The 18818-nt window shown below is 42.9% G+C and overlaps 1 protein-coding gene and 1 non-coding gene across 2 annotated transcripts in view; one reads left to right on the top strand and one right to left on the bottom strand.

Moving 5' to 3' along the window:
• pacrg (PARK2 co-regulated) overlaps positions 1–18818 on the top strand; it is a 125681-nt gene that overhangs the window by 78385 nt on the left and 28478 nt on the right. The window lies entirely within an intron of this gene.
• On the bottom strand, positions 11062–11134 carry trnak-uuu (transfer RNA lysine (anticodon UUU)). Its single transcript has one exon. It is a non-coding gene; the product is annotated as a tRNA-Lys (tRNA).

Raw genomic sequence — 18818 nt, 5'->3', positions numbered from 1 at the left:
GCAAAATCATAACTGGCCTTCTTTCACAACCTGCGTGATGTCATCAGAAATAGGACCTACTTCCTGGAACAAAAGTTTAAACAAATAATGGCGTCTAAAGCAGTGTACACGATACTGGCTGTCTTGTATTCAGCAAAGCCTAAAAAAAGAAAGAAGAAAATGAGCAACGTCGCTCTCTGCTTCCTGTTGGTTGATGTCATGGAACACGCCAAAATTTGTCATGCTAGGTGTGAGAAGGAAAAAAAATTGTGACACGCTCGTTTGCATGCCAGATGCAGCGTCAATTGTCATTCACAGTGATACAACAGCAGGATAAAACAGCAAGTGTCATGACTGACATTGGCTGATACTGTTCAGTGTCTGAACCTGGCACAAGTGTAAACATCTATTTAAGTATAAGTGTTATCATCCGGTAGATGTACTGTCTATTAATCTATACTCATTTCTGCCCATGTGCTGCAGCGGCAACTGAATTTCATCTCTGGGGATCAATAAAGGCTTATCTGATCTTATCTTACATGGGCTCTAAATTGTCTCAGTGTCTATAATGTCAATAATATTTGACACTGTATTCACTGGGAGTTTTTGCAGTAACAGCTATTGAATGAATAACCATGGCTGGAAGCACATTGGGTGGTTTCTCATTGGGGCCGTAATACTTAAATCTGTGCTTCTCACTGACCACCTGCTCCTAAAGTCTCCTAAAATCTCTCTTGGCCACTTAATGGCATCTTTGAGTGTTATACTCTATAAAAGCTCAGCTTCCCCAAACTGCATTTTCTGAGAACCAATGGCGGTGCCCTGAAGCTAGAACCTTCAAGCCTCAGATATATGGACACATTTTTAAAAAGAACCCAACAACAGCCAGGTCACCTGTGTGCTGCACAGTTTGGTGCGGAAACACTGCGTGACAAACCTGACACATCTCAGGATGCGCCTCGATTTGACTATATTCAGCTCCAAAACCAGTAACGACCAAATAAATGCAGCTCGAGAATGTTTTTGCATGCAAGCTGCCAGCGGACAGTACGCTCAGAAATGAATGGAGTCACTTGCAATTTTTATCTGCAAAGAATACGCTTCAAGCACTTTGGCATTCCTGTGCTGCAACATTGCTAATGGTTAAAATTCTTTTAATGAAGAAATGATTAATATTTAAATAGGCTCCTGGCAATGCCCAGTATTATAATTTAAAAAGCATATTGTACATTGTTTGCATAATTAATTCATTGCAGCTTCATATGTAAATAATATTGGTACCACACCAGTCGCCCAAGAAGAGAGGACCACTATCAGGACTTGTGTGCGTGTGTGTGTGCAAGTGTGTGTCTGTGTGTAGTCAGGTGCACAGTCACTGCTGTGCAAACATTGAGAAAATTCCCACAGTACTGTCTTATTTACTCTCAGGATCTGTTCTGTCACACAAGGCATACATACACAGGGACACACACGCACATTGCCCTTCAAAATCAATATAGGGGATATAAACGTCAAAATGTCCACTTCACACAGAGTACGCCAGCTATGATCTCCTCAAGATCATATTTTGTAGGCTGTTGCTGGACGTCACTCAGAGGCTCTCATGTTGCTGGTGACCCGCCTGCGTGTTACAGTACAAACTTTAACTCTGCCAGTGAGCTGTGACAAATGCCAGATTATATTGTCGCCGTGTTTTTAAAAACATTTGTAATTGATCTATTATTTATGAATAGAGTCAAATGAATAATAGTTCATTCACAATCAGTGTAAACAATCTCAATGTAATTATCAGCAATGTGACGTAAACTTCAGTGCTGTAACTGTAGAAAAGCCGTCAAAGCTTTCATTCACTCGAAGCCGTGTTCTTTGTTTGCGTCTGTTTCTAACAAAAAAGAATGTTTCCATGTTACTTAACACAAATACAAGAAAACAAATGTTCATATTCACGTCAACAAAGCCCAGTCGGGTCAAGGATGCTGAATGCCTTCTGTGGCGGTTTACACACATCCAGTGTTTCCAGTTCTTCCTTGTTATTTCTCTATTGTTGATAACAGCACAAGGGAGACCTTTCATGCTACATCCTGCAACAGAAGCCACCTAATTAACTCCATCTAACCTCCAACAGCAACAGAAGCTTTTACATTATCTCTCATCGTCTCTCTTTGTCTCCTCTCCTCCTGCTATTTTCCCCTATTGTATTTTTACTAATGTCGCCTGCTTTATTTTCTCTCCCACATAATTGAAGCCATGCATGGTTTTCAGTTTTTGCTCAGTGTAGCGTATGTGTTAAAAGCCTTTACCTCTTTGTTCTCCACTGTGAGCCACCCATAATGCTGTTCTAGTGTTGACCTCAGCGAGATGAATAATTCACCTGGCAGACTGTGGCAACTCTTGTATCGTCCTGACCCCCCCGGCCCACTGTACGCCCGAGACACTTTACACACTCCCGAAGGAGATGCACCCATGATTCTCCTCCTCTCACCTCAGCTCTTCTCCGTCACCTCCTACCATCAAATATTTAGCCAGTGTGGTTGGAGAGGCGCATATCCCGGGCTTTCACTCAGTCTTACCTCATCTCTGTCCATCATACGTAACACGTCTTGCTGCTCTTCTTCTCTTCTCTCTCTGTGTGCAGAGGCAAGCGGGAGATGGAACGAGATGATGAACACCTGAGACATTTGGGTTTCTGCTCCCCCCCGCCCCTCCCTTGAGTGGCCTTGTCAAACATGCTGAAATCTCAGCTCTGTGCTGCTTTAGAAGTGTTGTGGATCAGAATGCCTTAGACACTAGACTCTCCTTCTCCCTTTATTGTTTGTAATAGTAACAGTGCTACTCAGTGGCCTGCAGACACCCTCAGCGATGGACCAACACAGCCGTTTTCCCTGCTGTTTCTCTCACAAAGATGCACAAAGGCTGAAATATGAGCCACTCTGTCTTTGAGTGTTTTCGTGTGTATCAAGGTTCTGTTGGCGGTCGATGTGCTTGTCACTCAGGATGATGTGTAGGATGGTGGGAAGTGTTTGGACGCGTGTGGATGTGTTCCAGTATGATTGTCACATCCATGCTCACATCTTTAAGGCCGCGAAAAACCACAGATTTTCTCAATCGGCCTCTCAGTATAAGAAGGTCCCTCTCTTGCCAAAGTTAGATCAGTTTTCTTTTGTGTTTGCTCTTGTCAATGGTTTGAAGTGGTTGTTGTGATATCATGTAGGCAGGCATGGTTGCCTAGCAACTTCACAGTAACGACAAGACTCCAGGAAGACAAAACGTGGTAATTAGTGAGGCTCATAGGTGGTGATAGGCAGATCTGGCTAACTTTGGGCAGGGCCAGCTTAGCCATTTCCCCCTTGTTCTAGTGTTTGTGCTATGCTAAGCTAATCGGCTGCCAGCAGTAGCTGTATATTAAATATACAGACACGAGAGTCACTACTGTAAAATACTGTACTGTTCATTTTGATAAGTGATACAGGAAGATGTTATTTTGCCTGATGTTAATGTTGATTGTTGCTTATTTAGTTATTTGAATGTAACATTTTAGAGAAATTAAAAGAAAAGATTTTCAGAAGCTTTAGTACATGTATACTGTAATCTATGATGGTGCAGGTGTACAAGCTTAGAATTCAAGCTCGTGTGGAGAGCATGTGCGTTGGACCCTGCGGGGTCACAATCTCCCCTGTGTGTTTGTCATCACAGCTTTTGTTCCCCACAGCCCTGCTATTCTGGGCAGAGAAAGGTCATCTTCCCCTCAGATGCTGGCACCTTAAGGATGCTTAGGAATAAGGTTATCTGTTGTTCATTTTCAGCAGTCATTCCCAGCTGTTCGGTCTCAGCCGTGCTGTTTGCTTATGTACCAGGGTTAAAAGTCAATGAAGAGGGTTGATTTTATGTCAGAATTCCTCGAGCCATTTAGGATCAGCTCCAGCACAGGCTAGACGACAGCTTCTTATATGAATGTTTATATTGTGACGTGGAGACTTGGTTCGATTTGCCTGTCAGAATAATCATATGAGATAGTGATCGTTTGTTGTTGTAGTGTGTGTGTGTGTGTGTGTGTGTGTGTGTGTGTGTGTGTGTTGGCTTGTTCTGTGTGCCACATTAAAGCTATGGCGTGCAGCCCCAGTTCCAAAAGAGCTGAGATGCTGTGTAATACATAAATAAAACGTGACCATAATCCTTTTTGACATATAATCAATCGAACACGGTACATAGACAATATATTTGATGTTTTACCTCGTCAACTTCATTGATTTTTGTGAAAATATTCTTATGCTGAATTTGATGGCAGCAACATGTTTCAAACAAGTTGGGACAGGAGTAACTAAAGACGGAAAGATGTGGAATGCTCCAAAAACACCTGTTTGGAACAATCCATGGGTAAACAGGTTCATTGGTAACAGGTGATAGCATCATGATTGGGTGTGAAAGAGGCATCCTAGAAAAGCTCAGTTGTTCACAAGCAAGGGTGGAGTGAGGTTCACCACTTTGTGAACACATGATTGTGTAAAAGATATTACTACATGAGCTCAGGAACACTTCGTAAAACCATTGTCGGTAAACACAGTTTTCATTCTGCATTCTGTTTTTTATGTTATTCATGTTTTACACAGTGGCCCAACTTTTTTAGAATCAGGGTCGTAATTGATGTTGAATTTTAATCATCTGTGCTGGTTGAGTCCTGAGTAGTTGACGTTGAAGTTCCTCGCTCCTTTCTCTATTTATGTCTCTATGTTGCCCTGACATATGAAAGCAAGCTGGTCGTTCTCTGAAAAGTGACCCGTGTAGCATAACATCTGTGCCCCCTCACCCTTCACATATGACAACGTAACCCTGTATTCTTGTGTGAGGCCTCCCCCTCACCGGAAAATACAGAGAAGAAGGCTCTCGTCACCTGATGCCATATGTGCGGAGAGATGGAGCTAACAGCTGTTTTGGAGCGACCGCGAAACTACCACAAGGATAAACACCTCGAGCTTGGAGAGAGAGAGAGAGAGAGGAAACCATCGGTCGCTGAAGGTGAAGGAGGCCACGCAATTTGGAGTTCAAATCTCTTGACTCCAAGAAAGATGCTTTCAACTTGAGAATGGTCGTTGAGCCTGCTGATAAATGCAAGCCACAGAGCATTGATTGGAGCATTTAAGAGTGCGTGTGTCACCTTTACTTGAGAGTCTCCTGATATTTTCAGCCCAGCATCCCATCAAAAAGCTGATGCGCATATTGATTAAGCCAGTGGTACTTCAAAAATCCTCACCAACAGGACATCTCAGAATGCTTCTAAGTGTATAAATGATTAATGTTGTTGCAACAGACATAAATGATTTGGATTGAGCTGCCTGCTAGCAAACGATGCTGTGCTCGTTCCATGTTTGTGAGTTTGTGTTTTTCCTGTGTGTGTGTGTCAACAGAGATTTGGTTTCCCATATGGCTGTGTGTGCGTGTTTATACTACCCAGAGCAGCAGTCACCGCAGGGTGGGCTTTTATTAAAGAGTTGTAATGAGTGAGAGCCATCATGAGCCAGCTCGCCTATTGATTACCTATAAAGAGCACTCAGTGGAGACGTGCTGTGATCCATAGATAATGCTTTGCACAGGGAGGCTCAGCTTAGCCTGGTTCCAAACCTCTGAATCACCGCCCACATCTCAAATTTTGTTGAGCAATTCAAATAGATCTTGTGTCGCTCTGGCAAATGGCTGTTTTCCAGGTTGCAGAGTCAACTGAGCCAATCAGAGCTTTTGTGGACAGGACTAATCAGTGAAATGATGACTTTAACAGCTAAACATGGGAATCTTGGTCATTGCTCCTTTAAACAAGCAAACTGTCTTTGCATAAACATGCAACAATAGAGAATGCCATTCTCTGTAAACTTGCTAAACCTACACTAACTGGAAACCTCAGCGCTGACTGAAAATGACGTCAAACAGCCAGATAGGCCTTTCAGGAGTGTCTGTTCAGGGCAAAAGCAAATCCTCCCACAGAAAACAGCTAACAAGAAGGCAATCAGACTGAATAATGGAGTGGTAATGAAATGGCCTTTCAATCTGAACATCAGGCTGGGCTCAGATATCACCTCAGCATTGCAGTACCAAAGGTGTCTGCTAACGTCTGCATAGCAACATCAATGTGACACACAGAACTGTGTCGACATCTACGCACACGCAGGTCCAACACCTAAAATACAACACATATATATCCTTTGTCAGTGAAAAGGTTACATGATATTTGCTGCTGGGCTAATGTGTTGGTCTGCCTCTGGCAAACAGCTCATTTGCTTGTCAAGCTTTGGCATTCAACTGCTTTGTTCATAAGACTGCTCCAGGATTTTCCCTTCAACACCATTTATTGGCACTGTATTTGTGGAAAGGCAATTGTAGAGATGTTAACACGCAGAGGTGGACAGCATTGATTTGGGGATGATTATAAAGAAATCCACCTGCTTGAGTATCTTCACTGAGAGCCATGGCAAAAATTGATACTTATCATTCGTTCCATGTCATGATGTCTGATGAGAGGTCATAGCAGTCATGAATTCTTACATTACCTCAGAAAATGTCTACATGGAGGTATGAAAGGTCTTTTGTTAATTGAACTGCCTGACCTAATTCTCTAATATGAGTTGCCTGTTTGATTTCTAATGATTTCTGTTTAAAGGTTTATGCATACTGCTACTTGCAGTGAAATTATTGTACTGCTTGGTGCTTAAATACGCGATTCTAGTGTGCTGGCTTCACAAAATGAGGCCACAAATTTCCCTTCACACAAGCTCAGTGGTGGAACATTTACTCAAGTGCTATACTTAAATACAATTTTGAGGTACTTTATTTTCATGGCGCTTTATTCTTCTACTCCACTACATTACACAGGCAAATATTGTGCTTTTCTAATTGGTATAAGCTATAGCTTCTACTTACTTTACGCACAAAGCTTAATACAGAACATGTGAAAATATGCTGCTTTGTTATGGATCAAACTACCCAGCAGAGTGTGTACAATTACAGCTGAAACGATTAGCTGAATAATCAATAAGTTGGTTGGCAAACAATAAATTGGCAACTGTTTTGATAATCAATTAAGTAATTCTTCATGTAAAATGCCAAACATTTCATGCTTCCAGCTTCTCAAATATGAAGATTTTATGCTTTTTCCTTGTAATTATTTAGTTAATTTTAGTCCAGCTATTGATCGGACAAAACAGTCATCGTGAAGGTGTCACTTGCGGGTGATTGTGATGGCATTTCTCACTATTTTCTGCGGTTTTACAAACCATATAATCGATTGGTTAATCAAGAAAATAATCAGCAGATTAATCCATAATGAATGTAATTGCTGCAGGCTTATGTAAAAGAGTTAAGAATTAGCTCCATCTCAGGCAGCTGCAGCAGTAAAATGCTGCTTACACATAAATGCAAATACTCTACTCTGATATATGATTACTTTTACTGTAGTAAAGGATCTGAGTACTTTCTCAAATCTCATTTTACTACTCACTCTAACCTATTGAGTGTTTGTTCTGTATGGTATTGTGAATGCATAAACAAGACAGTGATATTGTAGTTAGCCACAGTGTAAACAAGTGGCAACATTAAATAGACATTTTCTTCCTTTCTTGTTGTGGGTATTACATAAATCATGCCCCATAGCTTATTTTCTACCAGAATCCATTGACTCTCGGTTGATGTTCTTCAAGCTAATGTTCTAGCAAAACCTGAGCTTACAAGATTTAGGCTGGCTTGTTCAAGGCTACATGTAAGGAACGGTAGGCTTACGCCTTAGCATCAAGGCTTGTCGAGGCTACGCCTCAATAGGCTTTGGTGAACTAGACCTTCTAGGAAGCTTGAAGCTATTGGTCTGTAAAAGTGTTGCAAATGAAATATGTGCTCTAATCAGAATCTGTCCGCACGAGTGTTTGTGTTGTTTTATTGGTGGACAAACATTATATGCCACTTGGGAGACATGACATGAATTTTGCAGAAGAGGAAATCATGTCACCCTGATATACAATGTGGCTAAAATGAATTTTGTACACTACATGACCTCTTACATTTTGAGTACTAGAACTGATTCTAAAACAGATTTTCTAAGGTCATGTTGATTTACAATGGCATCGAAGCTACTATGCTTTGCCAGCAGTGTAGATCACGCTGGGGATGAGAGAGTACTGCAGCAGCGCCGGGAGTGGACAGAAAACATACACTATGTGTAAGTACAGCCAGATAGAGGTCCCCCTGAGGCTGGAGAGCGGGTGGCGAGATTGAGGAGTCACCTCATCACTAGTGATCCATGCAGGTCGACACACAACGCCCCCCTGACAAAACACACGAGTGCACAGTATCGTCACGACACACACACACAGGCATGTCTCTGACAGTTCATTTCAATGCAAATAAGCGTTCGCCTCTCTTCTGGGAGGAGGGTTTGGCAGACTGCATTTTCTCCTCTCTATCATATGGAGGATCTAGATTGTATAGTGAGCTCTCGGGCAGAACCAAGCAGCACTGAGTACATACAGCGCATTGCTTGCTTGAACAGATTTATTGAGTTTTATGTTAAGTACCAGGCAGTTTTTATCCTGGCTTGTTGCATTTAAACTTTGTTCATGCAGGAAGATGCACTTACGGTCATAGCGAATGATGTGCATTTTCTTTGTCTCAAATGTGTTGTGTGCTTGAATTGTTTAGCATCGTGGACTTCCTGTATTGTTATACTGATATAGCGTCCACTCTCTTCTGTATGCCTGCAGCATTGCAGAAAAGGCAAGATTCTTTCGACCTCCCAGCGGGCCTTTGTCCTTAAAAGAAAGGAGGCTCCTCACTTCATCGGATAGATTACAGTCAATTAAATGTGTCTGTTATCACCCATTAATTACAGCCACCACTTATGCTAGAAATAGGCCTGACCAAGCAACGGCCATGGACGTGAAATTGACCCAAATACGTCAAGATGAGTTTCCATTTTTTACCTCCTTTTCCCAGCCCTCATCTACAGAGGCCTATCACTGAACCGAGTCATCCTTCACCCTGATTCCCCATGAGATGGGTATTGCTGGGTTAGCATGCATGAGTACATAATGTTTGTGTATGCATGAGGAAACGCTTATACATACACTTATATGTGTTTGTAAGTGCACATTGATACATGCGCATGTTTCGGGTAAGTGTGGGTGTACATGTGCATTCATGTGTCTGTTTGTGTCGTGCTTTTTTGAGGTCAGAGCTGATGGAATAGGCTCCCTGAGAGACAGGCAGCGACCCTGAAGGATTGACACTTCGTGACACCTCTCATCGTCAGCCTGATTAGTCACCTCTTTGATGTAGCGGCCCATATTAAGTCTCTTATGTGGAAAACACTTCGGCCTGATGGAGACATACAAAATCTCATGTCGTATGAACAACACGATGCTGAAACACCTCCATTCAGCAGATCAGATTGCAACACACTCCTCCATACTATGCTTTGTGGATGTGGTGCTTGGCACTTGTAGCATTAGAGGGATTTCAGGGAATGTTAGCAAGATCAGATTTCCTCCCTGCCTACTTCTTTTTTTTCCCTCCTCCTCTCGCTTTCTTTCTCTTTACAAGCTCAGGGGAGCCGACAGCTGCCCCCTAACCCAGAATCAGGCATTAGAGGAACAGCCTGGCAATTAGTCTGCTATTGCCACACTGGGACGGGATCAGAGCAACAAAACTGACAAAGAGCACAAAAGAGAAAGAGAGAAAGGTTTAAGATGTGTTTCTACCATGGGAACATTTGAAGGAACATATTTAGGATTTCACATTTTCTTCTGAAAGTGCCTGTTTACATCAGAAAGTGACATGGTGAAATTAATTTGCACGTCTCGGCGAATGTGACCTACTAAATACTCGTTGTCACTCGGAAAATACCTTAACACTGTTCACCCAAGGGAACGTGTTGCTACTTCTATTCCTGTCTCATGACTGATTGTTGTTGTTGTAAAAAATCTAAACTTGGTTGTATATGGTTATATAGCTGTATAAAATTGGATGGTGTGACATTGCCAATATGATAGCTGGTCCAGTATTTTGTTCTCATTAATGCTGGTGTGACTAAACCCTAACTAACCCTAACCCTAACCCCCAATTAGGACTGGACAGACCTAAAGATGCATGAGGCCTGACTTTTCATTATTCATTATCGCAAGCCAACACAGAAGCAGTTGCTGTGTGTGACTACTTTTTTTGTTTATTCAGGATTTTTATTCATAGTTGTATTTTGCCTTGATCTTACTGCACTTACGGTGGGCTTAAGAGTAGCAGTGTCGGGTGGTCCATTGGTGAGTTTGTTAATCTTTCTCTCCATCCAATGTCGGTAAGTTGTCAAGATATCTTGCTCTTGTCAGGGAACTGAGGTCGTTTTCACACCTGACCAAGCGGACTCGGTTTGATTGGGGAGCTGAAAGTCGCAACATTGTTGCATTTGTCACTTGTTTCGGTTTTGCTTTCACACTGTGATTTCTAAAGCGCACCGAACTTTCTGAGCAGCATCATGTGGTTGAAAGGGGCACTAGTCGATTGGACAAAGTAGGAGGGGAAATCCCTCCCGGCCCGGAAAAACAACAGTGAACGCAACTGTTCCTATAATGCTATCGTAGTTTGTCAGGAATTGATTCTGTTATTTTTCTAACTTTGACGATCTAACATGTGACAACATATGAACTCAGAGTTTAAGAACTGTGACTGTTGGTAGTTGTGATTTGATTTTGTTTAAATATGCCAAATTGTGAATTTATGGCTTATTGTTGTTCAGACAGTGGTCACTTGTTGCCATAGCAACAGTAAACATTCACGTAAGGACTAATGAGCTGTTAATAGAGATGCAGAATCAAGCTATATTAGAAATACAGATGAGATACGTATTTTAGCATGCGTATGCACTGCGTATAGCATCACTACGTACATTTGGTCCTGTGTTTGGTTACATGCAAACTCCACTCAGAAAGGCTCCTTTCCTCGAACAGCAGGCACCAAGGCATGTTGGAGGACACGCCACCAGCACCCACAGCAGGATTCGAACCAGGGACCTTCTACCTGTGAGGCGACAGTGTTACCACTTGTGCCACCAAAAACTATCGCCCGAACAGGGACTTGAACCCTGGACCCTCAGATTAAAAGTCTGATGCTCTACCGACTGAGCTATCCGGGCTCTATCTGGACATGGTGGCCTAACTCTGTTGTAGCTGGTTGTTACACCGCAAGTCATGTAAGACCCCTGATGAATGATATGACAAAAACTCAGTATATAAGATATGCAACACTCACCCAAAGCTAGCTGTTGCTCTGCAAACTGCACCTGATTGTAAGCCAAAGTCATCTGTCCACACCCCTAAAGCTTTCCTACAGTCCTAGGATCATGCTAAACTGCAGATTATTTGAGTGGACATGAAGTTTTGTATCAATATTCATTGTCCCCAGAGGAAAATTCAGGGTTATTTTTGTGACTGCTCATCTTTCTTTTTCCCACCATCAGGCCAAGATGTTATTTTTCAAATGTCAAGACATATCAATGGCCAAGAAACATTCTTATTTTATTCATGCTCTCGAGGGGACAAACCCCTTTGTTTGACTGACCCGATGGCCTTTCCTCCAGCAACAACACCAGACACAGTTTGTGTCCACTACTCCATTCTGTCCAACACTTGAATACATGACTCTCTCTCAGTATGAACCCATTTATTTGTATGTGTTTTTGAATAACAAAACATAAAATCATACGTGTGAAATCTTGGCACCTAAAACAACAAATTAGATATTTCGGAGTATTTCTATATATAAGGGGTAGGAAGGGGTAGGTGTGAGTTGCAACACAAGCATATGCTTTCTTCTTCACACACTGGAAAAGATACACTTCACTCTGAAAGCAGCTTTTTTGACATATGGAATGTTAAGAGGAGAGTAAAGGGACAGATGAAGAAAGTGATGAAGTGGAAAAAGGAAAAAGTTTTTACCTGCTGCTGTACATGGTTAAGGGCATCAGTGAACTTTGTGTGTGTGTGTGTGTGTGTGTGTGTGTGTGTGTGTGTGTGTGTGTGTGTGCATGTCTCTGTGTGTGTGTGTGTCTCCGTGTGTGTGTAGATGCTCGTCTGAGCAATCAGACTTCCTTGCAGCTCTGTTAGTTCCACGGTTGTAGAAAACATTTTACAAGATCAAAGCATTTAACACTCCTGAGGACTGGGAACGAGCCAGCTTTCTCCCTACCCGTTTCTTCACATGCACACACACCCACACACATACGCACACACAGACCGACACGCAGCCACACATGCTAGTTCATCTAGCCTTTACCCTGCACATCTCTGGGGATTTTACAACACTGAAGTCACCCAAACATTCCACCTGGAATGGACCGCCACCAGGTTCTGAGATAAGCCAAACGCAGTTGAAGCCCCTCAGCTCTCGTATCCTGAGCGGCAGCCACGGCAGCGGAGTGGTATCAGCTCGACCACAGCAGCCACGATTTCTCCCTATCTCCCTTCCCCCACTCCCCTCCCCCTCCAGGTGCTCTTTGACAGAAATAATTGAGGTAGGGAGGTGGTGGGAGGTTAATGAAGCACTCCCAACACACAGCTGACCTTTCCCCAGCTCCTGCGCAAATCATCGCAGCACAGTTTTTTGGACATTTTTAAATGAAAGCCTTTAAATAATTTATCTAACTATAGTTCCCGGAAGGCCCTTCATTAGAGATTGGCCGTGACATTTCCCTCCTCCCCCCAGCCTCTCATACTTACCGCCTCACATCCAGTCCAAGAATATCACTGTCGATTTCTCTTTCGCCTTTGTCTCTCTTCTGCTGTCATCTCTGTCTTGGTCTCTGTCTCAGTGTCCCCCCCTCCCTTTCTACTCCCTCTCTCTGACATTAGCCACATTAAAGATTGATCTCTGGTGTGTCCCACACATGGCTGTGAAATGACAGACAGGCGTCAGGGCACGAGATGTGATATTGCTGGTGGAATGGAAATTGAGCTTATTAGACATGTTGCAGGTTAACTAATCAAACAGATTGTAAGGAGGAAACAACAGGACACTGATGAACTACTGACTCAGGACACTTGGCTATACGTTGTCAAACAGCAAATCAACAAGTTCTCGTCTGTCTTATTTTCTGTTATTTCAGTCTAAATCCAAAGGATGCTAAAAATGTAATGCCTGCATGAATGATAATCTAGAATATCTTGTAAAGGTTTGAAAATAGCTGGCATCAGGAGACAGAGACAGACTCTCGTTTCTTTACTTTACTGAATCTCCACAGGAACCAGCATACATAATATTGGCTTCTGTTTCACGCCCGCTTCATTGTGATGATGAATGATTTGTACAGAATTAGACAAGCTTGTATTGGGAATAGGTGAAGAGACAGGTTCAGGGAGGAAATCAAAGCTATTCCTTAACAAACCCCTGTGCTAACAGATGGACATATGAGTGTTGCCTGTGTAGACATAAATCAAACACAACACAACAAAGCCACCCCGTCGCTCTGGTGCATAGGTGTGAAAGACAAAACAAACTAGATCAGATATGCGCAGGGGTGAGTGCTGTCATTTCACAAGAAATGCAATTCATCAGGTCCGTTTTGCTGATGAAACAGAGAAAAATGAGATGTGGCAACTGTTCGAGTTATACAATATTGATATTAGCAGAAATGTTATCAGATGTAGTTTGAGGCTCTACAGAATCCCAGCCTCCCCAGGGGAAGAGCAGTAGTGAGGCAATATCCACTTGTCTCACACACTCTCATAACTTGAACGGCCTCTGTATAGCTGTAGGGAGTCTCCAAAAAGTCTGGCAAGTCAGTTTAGCGGACCTCAAGGAGTGTGATTTAACCTTTCCTCCATGTTGTTCAGAGAACTTAGCACTCTACAACCAAAGCCAGTCAACAGAGCGTATTCATCCGTGTGACAACCACAACACTGTGTTCAGAAATGTGCTGCATATACAGAAAAATGAGCATATTAAAAAACACATTTATCAGTTTGACAACATGCACGTTGCATTTGGAAATGCAAACACAGGAACACCTCCCAGGTTTAAGAGAGGTGTTTGTCTGGTAAGAATAGGTAGAGAGGTTACTTTAAAAATAAAAACACTGTAGTGAAGTGTTTAAATTCAATAAGGCCCCCATTTTCTAATATCGTTCACTGATCAATGAACGATATTAGAAAATGAAGAACTCGAGCCATCACACAGTTAGCTTGATATTTAGACTGAAGTGCTCGTGTCTTTCACTTCAGCGTGACATTGTGCTTCATGTTAGCTGTTTTTTGTAACCTCTGCTTGAGTCTGACATTCAGGTGCTAAATCTAACTAAACTCTTAATTTGCTGTCCCTTAACTGTGCTGCTAGCCTCCATGCTTTGGCTGTTTGCTAAGATGCCTCCCATTACCCCATCAATTTTGGTGTGACCTCAAATTTGTCATGTTATTTTGCGATTAGGTTGCACTATTGTCTGTAATTCACTCATCAGGGCCATTATACCATGTGACATCAGCGCCATGAATCTGTTATTCATTTCATTAGTCAGACATTTTTTTTTCCACATCCTTAATAAATCTGTTTCTTCACCACTGCAGCTCATATTTAGCTCCCTGCCACAACCCCTTTCAGCTCTCTCTCATTCTCTCTTTCTCTCTGCTGCTCTCTTGCTATATCAGAAATTCTTTATTACCTGGAAACAAGGGCAGATTTATGCCTTTGTCCGGAACAGAGGCAGGTGTGGTTTACAGTGTGCGTTGTGAGGGATGAGTTGTGAGCAGGATTAGTTTTCAGGGCAACGGGGAGGACTAAGAGGAGAGAGGAGGAGGATTGCCTGCTACCTTGTGCTGTAGTGGGAGCAGGCAGAGATATTAGGGAAGGACTGCTTCATTAACTCTCAGGGTCCATGGCCAGGGTCTGTCTGTGGCTGTCTGTGGTGCTCACCTTGGAAGACTGCTGCTCTTGCTCTTTTTCTCTTTCTCTGGCTCTCAGTTTATGTCTGGTCCTTTCTGCTCTCTCTTTGCCTACTGAGGCCAGGATTTGTGTGAATGTAACAAAGAGAAACCATGGGAGATGCACTGGGTTGATGTGTATATTTCACTTGCATAAATCTGATGGGCTTATTATCTACCACCATGATGGACTGTGGAACAACACGACCTGCTGTCTTTCTTAAGTTTTACTTTGACACCTATACATGCGACTACTTGGTTTCAAATGAGAAAACAAAGTTTAGATACATCTTATTTCCTCTTAATAAAGGCTGACTGCTTCATTTAGACTCATCTAATGTGCTTTGAATCAGAACCCACTCATGAATCTAAACTACTAAAAATAGTTTTTGTTCCCGCACTCTACAGAGCTCAATTCAGGTTTTCACCTCGCACAATCTAATATTTCCCATGGTGACATGATTCTATTTTGATTTCCTGTGTTGTGTGCCTGGTGAGAGATACCTCTTCTTTCAGCAGGTAACTACATTTCAGATGAAACAAAGGGTGAAATGTGCTATTAGTTGCTGCTTCGAACACATTTCTTCACAACAGGTTCTCATTCCCAGTTATGCAGTACAGTTTTGTCAAACCTGTTGGCGTCTCAGTCAAAACATGAAAGTTACCCTTTGGCGTCTGTATAGTTGAGCACCAGGTTTTCATTTGACTCCATTGTTAACCTACCTGCAGCAATATTAGACACCCAGAGCAACTGCTGCAGCCCTGAGACTCCTCAGGTAGCTTTAACTTTGATGTGTTTGTTTTCTACGTACTGGTCTTATTTGCATGATTCCCCCCAGTTTGCTCGCCAAACAGCATAGTCATATAACTTTAGCTAACGGTTGCAGCCAACAGTTTGTCAGCTCTGGCACATGTTGGCAAACGTGTGACTCAGTTAACAGCCAGATGTTGAGATTCAGTGTTATTCAAAGTTAGAGTTTGGAGGCAAGAAGTCATTGAATCAGAATGTAGTTGGGGAGAGGCGCTCAGCTCTGCTGCCGTGTGTCAGCATTAAACACACAGCTGCTTTCTGTGTCTCAAACTCTACAGAGTGAGACACAGGATGCCAAGTTCAGCTGTCACTGGCTTCAGAGGACCGAAACTGCGGGAGGTTTTGTGTCCCTTCCTGTCACTGACACTAGGAGGAAGGACTTGTTGACTAAATAAAAATTTTCTTTAAATCAAATAAAGGATGTTTCAGCATTGACACCACCCCGAGTGTGTTCATTAAAATATAATACATCAAATATGATACACGTGTCTTTTGAGACATGAACAGGTTTGACAAAACACCGGTATTGTACAACCAGGGAGTGACAACAGGTTGACAGTTCTGTTTTCAGGATCCAAACGTTTCGAGCATGGGAGTTTCTGCCTTCAGTGTTTCTCCTGGCCGGGACACTCACACACATAAGCATACACCCACACAGAAGTATCATGGTAGGGGATTGGATGTTAACCAGTCTGGAGTCAAACAGATGGAAGGCTGTGCAACCGCACCAAAACACAGGAAATGGATTTATCCCACCAACCCCTCCTGTTTTCCCATAATCCTTTACTTTCCTCAGTTCTCCCACTGTTACACACTGACACTGAATTATAGACTTCACACACCCTTAAAGTCTTATTGTTCTGATTACTGGAACAGATGCAAAACTCGGGGGCCCCATCATGAAACCAAAATAATCTACATTTGTCCCTCTTGGTTTTATGATTATTTTTCTCAAAGAAAAACACAGTACAAGTGATTTTTAGAGCAGACATTTATGCTGTGGTAGGCAAAAAAAAGTCATTCCATTTCATTTGGACTTTAACCATTAGTTTCATCTCCATCCACAGAGTGAAATTCAGCCATCAACCTATTTTTTTTTTTTTTAAAGGCAGGCCCCTTATCAAATTTGAAGATGGCTGACAAGTACGATTAAAATTCTTGAGTATAATCCTCTTGATACAGCGTTTGCCGTACTTAATCAATGTACCTCGCCTTTCCCTCTCTGCTTTCTGTGTATCTCTGCAACTTTCCCAGAACTAATTGCGGAGATATTTAACGGAGATAGGTGCTGTCTGGCTGCTTCAGCCCGTCCACTGCGGCACGTTGATGACCAGAAGAAGGAGATGAGAGGAGAGTGTGATGTTTTGAGCTTTTAATAAGCCAGGCACTCCTGTCCGTATCATAACAGGAGAAGAAGACTTTATTTTTCAGTATGTTTGTGGTCACTGTGTGCATGTGTGTGTGCACATGCTTGTTTGTTTGTCTCCCTCTGCCATCCCTCTCTCCTGATGACATATTGCCCCCTCCAGCTACTTGTTTATTGAGCGCAATGACAGCCTCACATATTACTGCTGTTGCCTTTTTTGTTGTTGTTGCCACTCACATTAATAATTCGCTTTTTTGTTAACTGACTGATGTAAAGTGGGCTAATCCTTTTATGAGAGGAGAGGGTGAGGCTGAATTTGTCAGCGAGTGTTTGTTAATGAATCAAGCTTGTATCATCGGTATGCACAATGTGTTTTTGTGTAATGTGGGTGCGGGTGTGTGTTTTGTCTGGGAGGGAGCGGGGCTAATTTCCACCCTGCTAGGGTCCTAGAGGACTAAGCTGCTTTTGACCTGATAAGCTCATTAGAATTCCACACTAATTACAACAGGCCCTGTTTGGCTGTCACCGGATGAGAACAACAGGTCCCAACCACATCAGCCTACCTAAGAGGGAGAGTAAAGTAAAGGAATGGGGGAGAGGATGGATGGATGTTTGCAAGGGAGAGAAAGGGAGAACGAAACGAGAGGAAGAAAGGAGTTGTTCAGCTGCATGGGTACCGATGGAAAGTTATTATGATGGCTACAAGGAGATGTAGAAATTCCAAACAGAAAATCCAACAAGTTTAATGCAGAGGAAGAAAGACAATGACAAGCGAAAGAGGGAGAGACGGAGGTGGGAGGGAACGAGAGAGAGAGAGAGAGAGAGAGAGATTGTAAATTAGCCGGGCCGCCGCAGAGCGTTTTCTCTGACTTGTCGAGGCTAAACTGAGGGCAGCAGGGAGTGGGGCCCGATATGTCAGAATCTCCCTGGCAACCAATCCTTCAGCCGCCCACACACACACACGCACACACACCACGCGCAGCACCCTGTTGAGGCTGGGCCGGTGTGTTGTTTGCATCCCTGCCTAGATTAAATCTAAGGCAGGCCTGGAAAATTTATAACAGGGTCTCTCCTCCTTTCTTCACATGCTGAAAACCGGACCAGGCAGTCTTTTCACACTCATGCTCTCTCTCTTTCTTCTTCCTCTTTCATCTTGCTCCCTCTTTCATATGTTCTCCTCTTGTTTCTCTCTTGTGTTTTTCTCTTGTAGCTCAGGCCGTAGCGCCCGCAGTCAAAAGAATCGTTTGTTTCCATTCAGCTCATGTGTGTTGTGGCTATCTGTTTGTATGTGCGCAGATGTGAGCATTAACATTTTTGTGTGTGCGTGCTTGGGGGCTGTCTGGGGGGGCAAAAGCACTCACAGGGGACCCGTCTGCCCCGACCTCTGTTATTCCCTTCCATTTGCTTTTTCCTCTCACAGTGCCGCAGAATGTGAGAGGGAATTATTAGAGTATGTCGATTTGTTCTGTGTGTCAATATGAAGCATCCCTCTAATCCCACTGTGGTGCCATAGTCAGTCATTCACTAACTGCTCTGTTATAGTCCAAAGCCACTAGAGCCAGAGGCCTCACTCATTAACCAGGCTTTTCTAAGAGACAGCGGGCAATCTCCAAGGCCACAGCCCGCATGTGTGAGACATGGGCTGCATTGTTTATGCGTGTCTTATTGTGTGTCTGTGCGCTTGTATTCGTCCACGCATACGTGGGTGGATGTGTCTTCTGCTGCATGGAGA

This window comes from Chaetodon trifascialis, chromosome 14, assembly GCF_039877785.1.
Source record: "Chaetodon trifascialis isolate fChaTrf1 chromosome 14, fChaTrf1.hap1, whole genome shotgun sequence".
Lineage (NCBI taxonomy): Eukaryota > Metazoa > Chordata > Actinopteri > Chaetodontiformes > Chaetodontidae > Chaetodon > Chaetodon trifascialis.
This window is presented reverse-complemented; position numbering and strand designations above follow the sequence as displayed.